The sequence below is a fragment of the Rhea pennata genome, chromosome 6, assembly GCF_028389875.1.
Source record: "Rhea pennata isolate bPtePen1 chromosome 6, bPtePen1.pri, whole genome shotgun sequence".
Lineage (NCBI taxonomy): Eukaryota > Metazoa > Chordata > Aves > Rheiformes > Rheidae > Rhea > Rhea pennata.
Window position 1 is genome coordinate 9,860,453 of NC_084668.1, and position 13,649 is coordinate 9,874,101.

Below are 13,649 nucleotides of genomic sequence, written 5' to 3' on the forward strand. Positions count from 1 at the left end.
AAATTAGATATCTACAATTAGACTTAACAGTAGATTGCTATTTTCCAACTTTTGTGTTTTGTATCCCTCCAGCTTCTGAGCCCACAAACCTTCAAATGTACAGATGGAAAGATGATGTTATTTTGTATTTACTGTTAATTTTGTCATCTAGCTCTAGGTCCTTAGCAATGTATTTATTTATTTAAAAATGGTGAAACAGTTGGCAGTATTGGTCATCTTTTGAGGATATATGTATCACTCAGATATCAGCCTTGAATATACAGTTTGTACCTTCTGAAGTCACTGAAAAGCATTACAGAATTAAGTGATTTTCATTTTTTTCATTGTGCTTGGACATGGTATCAAATTCTAATCCTGTTACTGTAAACAAAACTAAAATAGGCCTTCTTTAGTTTAGTTTAGTTAGTAGAAGCAGCAGTCTGTTGTGCTTTTGTTTGGTTTTGTGTTTGAGAGGTTTTTATTTTTGCTCTTTCATTTTACATTTACTTGCTTTTCTGCTATTTAGAATACACGACTATCTGCAATTCTCCTCATTTTTTAGAATTCCCTCTTCTACTTGGAAAAGTATACCCTGGTTCTCAAGATACTGTAACGTGTTGCCATAGCAATCTTCCAGGAGCACATTGCGTTCATAGGACAAGAAAGAAAGAGTAAATCAAGGAAAAATAAATTCCTTTAAGACTTCATTCAAATCTCAATATTCAAGTCTCCATATTACAGGACTAAGTTATTTCAGCTAAGTGAAAGATTTCTGAGAGCAAAGGAAGAAGTGTAAAATTTCAGTGCATTTGATTTGTGGATTGAAATGTAACTATACAAATGCAACACATGCTGTATACATAATCAATAGGAGGAGAGGGATGGGGGAAAACAGGGCTTCTAGGAAAGAAAGATTGTGAAATCATCTTGGCTGCTCTCATGGTGGGTTTCCACACAGAGTCTGCAAGCCATACATTAAGTATCTTTGTAACAGAGTAAGACAATACCATTTCTGCAGGAGCAGGAACCAACATAAGCTCATATTTTGATCCACTTGGGGCCCTAAACATGAAACTTCTACAATGAGACTGGATTCCTTTTGTTTCTTATTTTTCTTTTCTATAGAGTTTGTGTTGAGTTGTTCAAATGGTGGCAAGATTTAAGCAGTGCTCACTTACACAGGCCTATTCATAATGTTGGCACAGAAAATGTTCCTTATTTATTTCAAAAATAAGCAAACAACCTTGTCCCAAATTACCCTGTTACAGTCAGTCATTGTGTGTACGAGTAAGTGAACTTCACTGACCTTCTTTGAGCTTATTTTTCATTTTGCCCATTAACAACTTCGAGGCTCGCTGGAGAGCTCTCAGCAGCACTGTACAGCCTGGTTATCTTGGAAACCTGCAGTTTTGTCCCGTGACGTCCGCTGAAATCATGGTACCGATAAACTACGGGGAAGCTGGGTCAAAGTGTTAGTTATGTGTGGTGAAGCAGGGTGGATCTCGCAGAGAAACAGCTTTAATACAAAACCATAATGTAAAACCAATATAAACCCAGCCCTGGCTATGCAATACTGTCAAAACAGCTGCCGCAAGGCTGGGCAGCAATGCTCTCTGCTACGCTGCCTTTATGTACATCCCTTGTTAAAGGCTATTAGAGACCCTTAAAAGAGGTTTTATGAGAGGTTAAAGATGAATTCTGAAGCACCCCAATTTCAAGGGCAATCAAGTACAAGTATGTAGTGGCAACCAGCAGCTTCATTTGCTGACTTATGCTGATTTGCATAGAAATACCTACTCATCACCTGAAGGAAGAGCTGACGACCTGCTGCAAACATCTGCACCTCTAGATGAGGACAACTAGCATTTGGGATGTGTTTCTCCTCAGTTTGCTTTCCGAGCTAACAGATGCATTCACTGACTTTTATCCTGAGCCCATTTAAGCTCATAGGAGCAGGATTCACTGTCACCACTGGAAAAGCAGCAGTTTGTAGTTAATTTTGGAGGAGAATCTTCATGTACAACACTCTTTTTTTCAGTTGGAAAAACAATTTTTGAAAAACATTTTTTTAAATAAGTCTTTTAAGAAAAATCTGAAATTTCTGAGAAATATCTGAGATCTTTTAACATAATACAACATAGTGCAGGCTATCCCCAGAAATGATAGCTTGTTTCTTATTTCCCTTTGAAACCTATTCTTGCAGAATTGAGACCCTAAGTGAGGCCAGTGCTTTTCTAATTCTTTGTTTGCTTATTACAAACTCTGACAAGTCAATTCTACAGTCCACATTGATGTGAGTGACCCCCCTGTAAAAAAGCAGTGACATACTATCTCTGACAGAGAGCTATATAGCCTGTCACACCCTGCTGACAGTCGGTAATAATTCTCTTTGTATACAGACCAATCGAAATAAATAAGACTGCTTGAGAAAGACCAGATACAGCTGCGTAGTGCCCTTTTAAATCAATGAACTCACTTGTACAACAGGCTTTGCTCAGCAAGAACAAGGATGGCACAATTTGAATGTCAGGATTACGCATATGTAAGAGCTGCAGGATTAGGCATCAATTTCAGTGTCACAAGCTAAAAATCAAGTTCTGCTGATGCTTTTTTTCCCCGCAAAGTACCTTGCATAGTTTATATACAATAACGGCCTGATCCAAAGCACATCAATTTTGTGAGAGTCTTTTCCACTGCTTCTTGATGGGATTTGGGTCAGGTCCTCCAGTTTTATGTTCAGCGCTCCAAACTGTGCAGTGTCGTTCTGCCAAACCCACATAACCAGTCAGGACCATACAGGAAAGAAAACAAGTAGACGTGCAAGTAGATGGGATATACAAGAAAACAAAGCAAAACTGTCCAGAATAGTGGGGTTTTTTTTGGTCAGGATTGATGGAACATACAAAAAAGGTGTAGACATTCATATATTTTGATTCTTCACGGTGCATTTCAGTTTCTCATGCTCTTATTCAAAGAATAAGTAGTACATCAACACTGCACTGAGCAATAACGATTCTTTGTTAAATCACACTGTAATAGGCAAAACTCTAAATTTGCAGTAACAAGGTAGATTTGATTGACATTTATCATGATGATTACTGTTATTTAAATTGGAAGATATTTCAGACGCTGAAGATATAGTACAAATACCATGAAGGACCTAAAATAACAACTGCTAAAGCCCTAAGGAACAATTTAAATCAAGGGATTTCAGTAGTTCTTTGGTGGCGTGTTTTCTATAACACTGTTAGGAACACCGAGCTCTGTAAAGCAACATAAAGCCACTCAGGAGAAGCAATTTCCTGGGGATCGATGGAAACAACCTAAGTTGCATTGAGCTGTGACTGCTAATCCACATGAAGTAATACAGAAGCATGAACTGTGAATCTAAAACCAACCTCCTTTTGCCAGTGATTCCTTTGTGTCTTTAAAGCAGAAGAACGTGTACTCAAGAGCCCATTTTCTTCATTCAGCTTTTTATGATACTCTCACAGGAAAGTGGTCCTCTCTTCACTGCTGAGAGTCTGTTTTCTTGGAAATAGCTGGTTTCACAAATTCAGAATCTAAGTATGGCCTGAGTCTTTCGCTCCAGCCTTTTCCCTCTGGGTCCTGACTTGAAGCAGCTAAGGGAATGAAGTCTGCGCCCAAAGCATAGTGTGCTGCATGAGAACTACATACAATATTCTATGGAGGTGTTTGTAGGTTAGAGAGCTTCCGTATTAGCTAAGGCATCTTCATGGACTGCTTTCATTTACAATCTATGATGTCTTATTCCTCTGTCACAGGCTGTTGGCTAGAGCTTATCAACAGGCCCTAAATGGGACAAAAGGTTTCATACTGGGCTTTTCCTTTGTTCCACATGACACAAGAACAACAGTCGAGTGTAGTGCAGGGCCAGACTCTTTTCAAGAGAAGATGGTAATGGGATGATGAAGAAAGGAAGATTGATTCTTCTCAGATTTTTCTTTTTCTTTTTTAAGACATAGAAAGCTTTGGTAATTCTCAGAATTGGGGAGAAAATATTTAAAGCTATATGGAAAACTGTGAAACAAAATCAGCAATTCTAGAGTATACTTCTGCAAGGTACTGAGTGGCCCTTACTGACATTGGTGAGCATGATCTAAACATTGTGCTCTATGGCCCCAATCTGATAACTTACTTCCCATAAACAAACCTTCTGTGAGCTGTCCTGCTGGCTATGATCCTCTGGGTCTTTCCTGAACTTGCTTTATCCCAATAACATACATAAAAAACTTAGTGGCTCTGCCTGGTAGAAGATTCCTGCTACTCAGTCCTTAAGAACTGTTAGAAATTAGTCATGCAGACCCCACAGCATCGGCACTGGTAACTGCAGATTTGGTGTAGTCAGAGCTGTATTTAGTTGAGGAAAATCACAACTGCAAGGCTGGAAAGCAGTTACATTATCCTTTTGGTCTGTCCTCTTGTTTGGGCAATGAAAAAATCACAGTGGAAATGCCGGTTTTCCTAGGCTTGCACAAGGGGGAAATCCTCTAGCATAGTTCTCCCTCCAGCTGCGTGCGCCACAGCAGAACTTGCCTACAGTAGACTAATTTACCTTCCAAATACTTTGCGTGGGTTGGCTCATAGCAAGTCAGGTCTGCTGCAAATCATCCTAGCAAGCAACAAAAATTGTTTGAAATGATTATGAAAGGTCAAACTTTCCCAACTTCCTTACATATTGCTTGAAAATAGAACTTCAGACTAAATCTGTATGTCACATTAAACATACACTGGACTTCCAGCTTGTCTCTGATGAATCAGTCTACACACTGAAGATAAGATGTTGGAGGTCATGCAATACATATATATGATCACCTGGCAGGGAGGAATCATGCTTGTCGAAGTCCTGTTGAAGCCACAGGCTGAAGAACCTTGCTGAGCAGCAACATCCAAGCTTAGCATTCAAAGGTCTGATCGACAAAACAGTGGAGTTTGTGGGAATTCCTTTGATTTCTGTAGGAGCCGGATCAGGCTGTAAATGCGTGTTGCATTAGAGAAAACTCTTGAGAAGCGTGCTGTCATGTATCAGAATAAATTAAATCACTTTCATCGCTCCATATAAAAATTAAGTGATAGAATTGCTATCTGCAATTTCTGTAGTTCAGCCACAAAAATGAAGACTGAAAGTATGGAAAAGAAATACTCTGATCTGATGATGGCACACTGTGAGCTCTACGTTTTGAGTAAAGGTTGAAGACTGAACATAGTACCCAGAATATGGTCTATGCGAGTGACAAAATCCTTTGAATGGCTCTTCCCAAGGGACATGCTTATGTAGCTGTTCCTCAGAGCTAAAATGTAATCTTTCAGGGTTGCTTGTCACAGATTTTCCCTCCTGTCATACCTTCATCCCTTTGCAGAATATGATTACAGGTATGCAGAGCAAGTCCTTCTGCAGACAAATGATGTGATCCTTGCTACATGAGGAGTGTCCCATTTTAATCATCCGGAGAGATGTGATTTTCATTTTTGTCTATTATTTGCCTGCACTCATAATCTGCTGCTCTTTCATTTTGCAGTCATGCCTCATGTCTGAGAGTGAAGACAAGGATATCCATCTTGAAGAGTGATTGTCCGGCCTTTGCCAGTGCTTCACTCGCGGAGTTGCTATGCTCGTATTAAATAGAGGTGCTTCATCTATTATAAAGCTTTCACAAAGGAGGCATATGGATGTAGAACAAGTAGTTACTTTCTAAATCAAAAGCCATATTTGTAAAGATGCCAAGTTTTTGCAATTCTTATGAATTATCATTTAGACAAATTTTAGAGCCACAGGTTGCATCCTTAAACTGTTTGCTTTAGCGAGCTCTCCTCATGCTTGCGGTGCTTAGCAGAACTGTAAACTCACAGGTACTTCAATCATGAGAGCAAGTTTAGCTGAGAGCTTCTGGGTGTATTCTGTCCCTTCTGAGGATTGAGTAGTGGTGCCATGCTCCAGCAGCCACAAAAGATGCACACGTTCATTACAGGCACCTCTGTAATATCTTAGGGAAACAACCCAAAGGGCCTTCATTAGAAAGTCATTTATGATTCAGACCTAAGAAACTCCAAAGATCATGTAACTAGTTAGGAAATTCTAATTTAGGGATATGCAGAAGGTAATGACCTTCTTAACATGATTTCCCTTTAGGCATCAATGCATAAAATAAACTGAAAAGAACATCCACAACACACATGGTATCAGTTAGTCTTTACTTACCTTTGTCTGTCAGTCACACTCAGAAGCCTTTCCAACATAATGAGAAGTCTGGAAATTTTGGCGCTCTGGGACAGTTTCTTTTAGCATGAAAGGAATGGAGTTGGAGCCTTTTGTGGCTGGAGCACAGATGTCCTGCTGTCATTTAAAAATAATACTTCACTCAAACAAATTGTCTTAGTAAAAATCCATGTTTGCTTTTGTTCTGAGGTGAAGAAAGCTTCACATGAACCACAGATGGTGTTTACAGCTCGTCATGCAGCTATCACTTTCCAGACAGATGGAGAAATATGGAGAGAACAGAAAGAAAAAAAGGCAGCTTTGATGGCTGGCATCTTAACTGGAGTTTTTGTACTGTGCTGGGTAACCTTCTTTGTCACAGAATTACTAAGTCCCCTCTGTTCCTGCAACATCCCACCTGTCCAAAAAAGCACCTTTCTTTGGCTTGGCTATTCCAATTCTTTCTTTAATCCCCTCATTTATTTTACTCATTTAACAAAAATTACAACAACGCCTTCAATAACCTTTTTGTCCGCTTTTATCTCTGCTTTACATGGAGAAGAAAATAATTCCTTTATTGCATAACGCACAGATTTCTTGAGGGAATGTACCTGTGATATGTACAGTTTTCAAGTGCAGGAGCTTTTAAGGGGATTTAGCAACAACAAAGAGAAGATGGAAGATGTTTGGATATAAGTGAACTGACAGTTTACAGTTCCCCCTTGGAAATACAAACAAGCTGCTCCAGGGTTTGGCAAAGAAAGAAGACTGAAGCAGCGAATACTTCCTTTTAAGGTCTGCAAGCAAAGAATTATACGTGTATAATACTGCAACCTTCAAATCTCAGCAGTCTACTCTCATCTAGCCAATCACAGCTGTCATTCCATAGCTTTTTCTTCATTAGCAAAAGCATCAATGGGAACTGTTAATTGAGCAATACCAAAATGTTGTGATACAGACAGGATGCTGGCTTCATTTATTAAATTTATTTGGGAAGGAGCGAATAAACATTCTATATTCAGTCATTACTTGAACTGATGTGAAATTACAATGAATGACTGTAAGCAGCCCAGGAACACACACTAATGTAAATGAAGGGCCATATGTTTACTAGCAAGCAACAGTTCTCAGCTAGAAGTCTTGTGAAGTAAAGGTTAGTTAGGTCCCCTAGGGTTAGGTGAAGTTTTAAAGCCAATTGCAAAGCTACTCCGAGCTATTTAGAATATGTCTGCACCCACTGCCATGAGAGGAGGATCTAACTACAAGTTTTCATCTGCACTGTACCCAGTCACCCTGCAGGGCTTATGCCTCCCCTGCTTTCTGAAAACCAAGTAACCTTAAGGTAGACAACTGATACTTCCACATATATAGAATTCCACATATATGCTCTTATTTCAGAGTACCAAAAGGCTTGAGATGTATTTGTTCCTACGAAACACCAGACAGGCTTGCAGGCAGCAGCACCTGGGCTGCTTGTCAGTGTCTGCACTGCCCTGTCTGGGGTCCTTGCACCACAAGAGATGTGCTCTTCACCACGCCTGAGCAAAATCCACAATTTGTCAGCTTGTATCAGCTTTCTCCTACCTTGAGGAGGGTATTGATGCCATCGGGTTAAAGTGACCCCCCAAAAGTACTTTAAAACCAATTAATTGTTTATCCAAGATCTAAAGCCCCTGCTTCACATTAAAAGCCCCTGCTTTTTCATTAAAAAGAGAGAGAAACACACTGTCACACATACTACCCAGTGTATCTGTATCCCTCCAATCTGCTTATCTTCCTCCCCTTTCCTGGGTTAGGGATTTGTATTTAAGTATTTCTGAATATTTCTAGCTCAACTGAGGCAGCCCCAGCAGCCCCTCTCATCTCCCCTTCAAGCTTCTTTAGTTACTCTTGAGAGCAAAACATCATAGCCTAGATGAAGCCAGACAAGATTTTAGCTTCTTTTGAGATTTAACCTTTTAGGCTGCCTGTCTTTGTTGTAGTTTCGCCTTTTCTGCTTCTTAAGCAACCCTTTGATTCAAAGCAGTACCCTCCGGCAAGCAGCACAAAACTCAACAGGATGCCTGAGCAGCAAATTACAACTCCACCAATACTAACACCACTGGCATCTTCACTTCACTGCAGTCCATCACACTCAGTCTGGCATCTGACAGGTACCAAGTTAACGGGTATTGCATCTGCGAGTGCTGACTTCGTAGCTTCTACTGAAGTTTCAGTATTCTGGCAGTCTCTTCAGGAATGGCATTTAGGTTAATTCCCCTTCCATTAGGGACTGACATACTTTTCAGCCTTGTCACAGAGGTATTATTCAAAGTCCGTATCCTGTATTCTGAAAATGGAAAAATGATGCAGCTACTACTGGAAAAAAAAATGGTCTGCATTACTCACTCAACTTTAAGAAGAGTGAATTGCAGATTCACATACCTGACTACGTCAGTTTGAGTCTGACATCAGATATATAGATAACTTGGAGATCTAGGCAAGTTTCAGCTCTCTGAGCAAGTGTTTTGAACAAAAACTGTCAACGCTCACATACCTCCAATTTATTAAGGGAGCCTTCCGGTCTTATCTTGCTAATACAACATATGGGAGATAAGGTTCCTCTATACTTTATACTCTGTAGTGCCGTGGAACTCTCCCATGGCCTACTGTGCATGTAGCCACAGACACCCCTATCTTAAGTACCTATAGAGTACCTTTCTCTTCTCAGTTTCAATGGGAATGAAGAAATTTTAATACTCTAGATTTTCAAAAAGTTGTTAGATAGTGGCTAAGACCTGTAAATGCCAACTTAAATATCTCTCCCTTGTGCCTCCCAGTTGTCTACATATGGAACAAATGTGGTTCAAGTTAGTGTTCAGAATGGAAGGAAGACACATGTTAAGAGTCTAAAGCTTAACTAAAGCCTGAAGACCTCATTCAGAACTACTGATAATTTTTTAAAAGCCCACGTACCTAAGACAGTCACTATTCTCTAGCCTTCTAATTCAGATAGTCACACAGAAAGATTCATTTGCAAAAGAAAAGAGACCATCCTGAGTTGGCTGTCAAAGATTACACAAGTCTCCTGTAAGCAGCCATCAATGTAGTTTCTAATGATCATGCTTTGGTCAAATTTTACTGCCTATATTCTACCTTCAAGACAATCATTTACTTGCATGCAGATCTGATACTGACCTTGTGCTACAGTTGAGGTATTTAATACTCAGAGGCTGCAGTATCAGTGAGAGATTCGTTTAAACTTTAAATGTCAGCTGGCTGGAGAAATACCTGGCTCAGGTTCTGCTGCAGGAATACTTCTGAGAAGTGATGCAAATTACAGGCTCCATTTTATCATTTACTTCTGTGACTTAAGAAAACTAGTATAAAGCCAGAAAACTACTATGCAGTTCAATGCAGCTGTATACTTGCACTGATACTTTCACAAATGCTCAATAGGCACACAGCTATCTTCAGCTAGCTCCAGAACCGGTAGCAGGGCTACCGACACAGCATAGAGTAGAGCTGTCCATCTCATCAAAAATGAATTTAGCTTCTTCAAAAGGTGAGTTTGAGTCTCTACAGTTTACTGCTCTGCCCACTGAAGTACCTGTGACAGCAGTTCCACCAAAAGCAGTCTGGCTTTAACTCATTCAGAGATCACAGATGAGTGGAGCTTTCATTTCAGTATAGTGCAATTTTAGAAAGCTCTGAACAAAACCAGCTTCTCACAGTGGCTCTGTGTATACCTGTGTTTAGAGGAGCAGCAACACATACTGAGGATTTGAAATCCCCAGTGCACTTTAATCATACAGAAACTCAGCTCTGTTGGAGGGAAGGAATATGTTACTTGGGGTTATGGTCTAGCCTGCTGCAGGTTGCTTCCCGTTTAAACCCATAAAAAGCATTGCCATCATCTGACCTGCACAGCCAACAAAATTTTACTCACTGATTCATGTCCAAATCCAGTAACTTCGTGCAACTGGTACGTATCTGTTGGAGAGTGATCAACCTTGACTTAAAAACTTGGAACTTGGATAATTTTCTCTCTCTCTTGGTACTTTATTTCAGTAATTAATCAATCACTCTCAGTATTAAAACTCGCAACTTTGTTTCTATTAAAATAAAGAGGAAAAAATAAGGTGAAGCATGCAACCATCCCTTTCTATTACTTCCAGCATTAAAGTTCAGATGTTAAGTTATTGCTATGTTGTTATCCTGAGCTTTAAGATGGACTGAAGATCACACAGAAAATACAGCTCCTACGTGTACTAAGATGAATGATAAAACTTTGAATATCCAAATAGAAGAAAACAGCTATTCTAAAGAAACATCATTTGGCCACGCTTAGATATATGTTCATTTATTTCTCCAAATCCAATTGGCCAATATGGAGTAGACCAGTTATTTCTGCTTACACACAGTTGGTTAGTTTCAATTTTGGTTCTTGGTACTGAACCTCATTGGAGGCTGATGCTTAGCAGAAAGTCATTGCCATATCCTGTGGCAAGGCTCTGCAAATACTGCAGCTATATAAATTAAGGCCTCAGTGTTTTGTGCTGGCGAAACCCAGATTGTGCAGAAACCGAAGCATTTGGAAAGATGAAAGCAAACAGAAAAACGCTAGTAACTTTATGTGTTCCTCCCTATGTGAAACTTATCACTAGCATCCATGCTACAGCTCCCAGAATGAAAGCTGTTCAGTAATTCATTACCACACCCAGGAGCTCCCAATCTTTCAAACATACTTCAGTATCTGTTTCTAAATAGCTATTCTTTCATGTTAGAATTCCCAAGCATTTACTACATGAAGATTGATGTAAGAAGAAATGAAGGATGGGCAGAAATTACAAGTATGTGAGAAACTCCTTCCATGAACAGTAATTCAGAAGTTGGTCTACACCACAGTCACCAAGCAACCAACTAGTAGCAGCAGCTTATTTTGGTAATGTGCTGCTAAATGTCAAGTGGCTGCAAAACCTGCCTGAAGAGCTGAGAAATTGGCAATTCTTCCCTTAAACTCCAGGGACAGGAGCTGCACTCCTCTTAGCGGTTCTCATGTCAGCTGTCTGAGTTTATATAAGGTGCAGCCACAGCTGTGCAGGCACTGCATGAATAAAGCTGCTTATGCTCAAAAATTTTTTAGATGAAAGACTGTCCTAAGGGTATGTCACCCACTACTCAAACCAGTGAGCTCTGCATATTGCCTTGCACGGGTGCCCTACTTAAACGCTTAATTAAGCCGAGCTGGCTCCAAGGAGCTCGGGGTACCAGCAAAGCATAATTCTCCAGCTGACTGTTTTGCACAAGTATCAACACCTTTACAAAGTGGGGTCTAAAGGAAGTAACACCCTTTATCTCATACTAATAAGTTTCTAAAGAAAGCTTTATAGAAATTCCTTACTCCTGCATGGCTGTATGTACACAAACCTTTTCTTCCCCAGAGAACATGAGTACAACATGCTTGTCACATGTGTCTATATGCATCCCAAAGATACATAGTAAGATGCCTGTGCATGTTATACATTTCCCCATCCTCAAACATACTGTTTTGCTCATAGGAACCTAAACAGTAAATTCACACTTCAAGGAGGAGATTTTTCAGGATATAAGCTGGAAAGAGAGGATGGAAACCATGATCAAATTTTAGCTTGCCTCTAAAGATTTGCCTTTTAATGAAATTAAGTACGTCTTGGTGCAGTCCTGCATTCTTTCTGAAACACTAATAAAAAGATTGTCTGGATCATGCTCTAATTTGCTGAATGCCACTGATTTCACTCTTAAAAGATACTTTAAGTAGCATGCTCTTGTGGAACAGCATTTCAAGAAAGCTGTCAGAGTCTAAAAGGTTAACGTGCCTCACTTAACTTTACAGAAACTGTCTCAGGTTCTCGAACAAAGAGCAGGCTTATCTGGCAGCAGTTTATTCATTAGCAGATCAAAACAGTTAAGAGTTACTGAAATGCAAATTAGACCTCTGAGGAGGTTCTATCCACTAAGATCCTGTAAACCTTATTTTACAAATCTGGTAATACTAATGAATTCATAGTGAGATGATGACAAGAATTCTGAGAAACTCTTAGCCCTTCCCTGGCAACCAACTGAAAACAACAATTACAGCAGATTCTGCGTGTGTAGTTTGAATTTTGGGAACTGATATCTTTAACTTAACCATCAAAGAGTCAAAAGACACAGAATATACACCTTCTGATAATAAATTACCAATTTAAAAAGTTGATCAGCTTCTAGTTGTTAAAACATGTACTTTCATTGTCCATGATGATTCCCATTCACATGCATCAACACTTAGTCATTTTGCTTAGTTGAGAAATAGACCACCACTACTGCGCAACATAAAATCTAGCTAGTCTGTACTGTCTCCAACAGCAGCCAGAAGTAGTTTTCAATGAAAGCTTAAGATGCTCATAATGAATCTCCCATTGCCACAGATCACATAGGTAAAATACAATTCTTTCTTACATTCAACAGGTCAGTTTCTCATGGCTTCCTACTGCTTGTTTTGTCATTTTGTTCTGTTGCTAGGGGTTTTGTTTCTCTGTTTAAGTCTAAACTGGTTTGGAAGTGCCTTAGCTTCAGCACTTGGAAGCCTACTCAGTTCAGCTTCTTTTTAAAGCTCTGAACTTTCATTTACTATCTGCCAAAACTTCATCTGCAGCTTCAAATCATTATTCCTTACCCAAGTACATTCAGAGACTAAATATATACCCGTCTTCATTTATAGTAAAGCAGAAAGTACTTATAGGCAGATCACATCTCCTCTCAAGTCTTTGTCCTTCAAGCCTACATGCAACATAGCTCCTTTTCTCCCAGCTAGCTGTTTGCTTGTATTTTATACTCTTAAAATTGCTCATGTCTGATATCAACGTTTCTCTTCAGTGAATCCTATTCTGACTCCTTTTTCTACCAAGCCTCCAGCAATGCTTGCTTATTTAAAACATTAGTACAAGTCTGTAACAGATGAACAGGGAAACCACTTTTGCACATGAGATGGAACAAAAGATTTCCGTAAGCGTTTATCACAGACTAAGCTAAAAAACAGCGATAAAACCATACAAGAACTACTACCACCTTATAAACAGCAACAGAGTATGTTAACCTGTAAGCTGTCCATCTACTGTCATTAATTTAAAGCAACATTTTTGTTCCTTCTCTTTTACTCACTGCTGTTAGCTCTATCTATATTTTTCAAAGGGGACAGAGCAAAGATGAGAAGAATGCCCTCATAATTTCCTTTGAGGACTGTGACAGCTGAGGGCACTGAATGCTTTATGAGAATGTTGAACACTAGCTTTAGCGCTCTGAGAACACCCTGTTCCTGATGCACACTGGAAAAGTCCATGCTCTTCCCTGTACGCATTTTTAGGGCAAAACTTCTGCAGCAGATATATGCAACCGAAACACAGGAAATTCCACTTGAACACAAGAAAACACTTCTTCACTGTGAGGGTGGCTG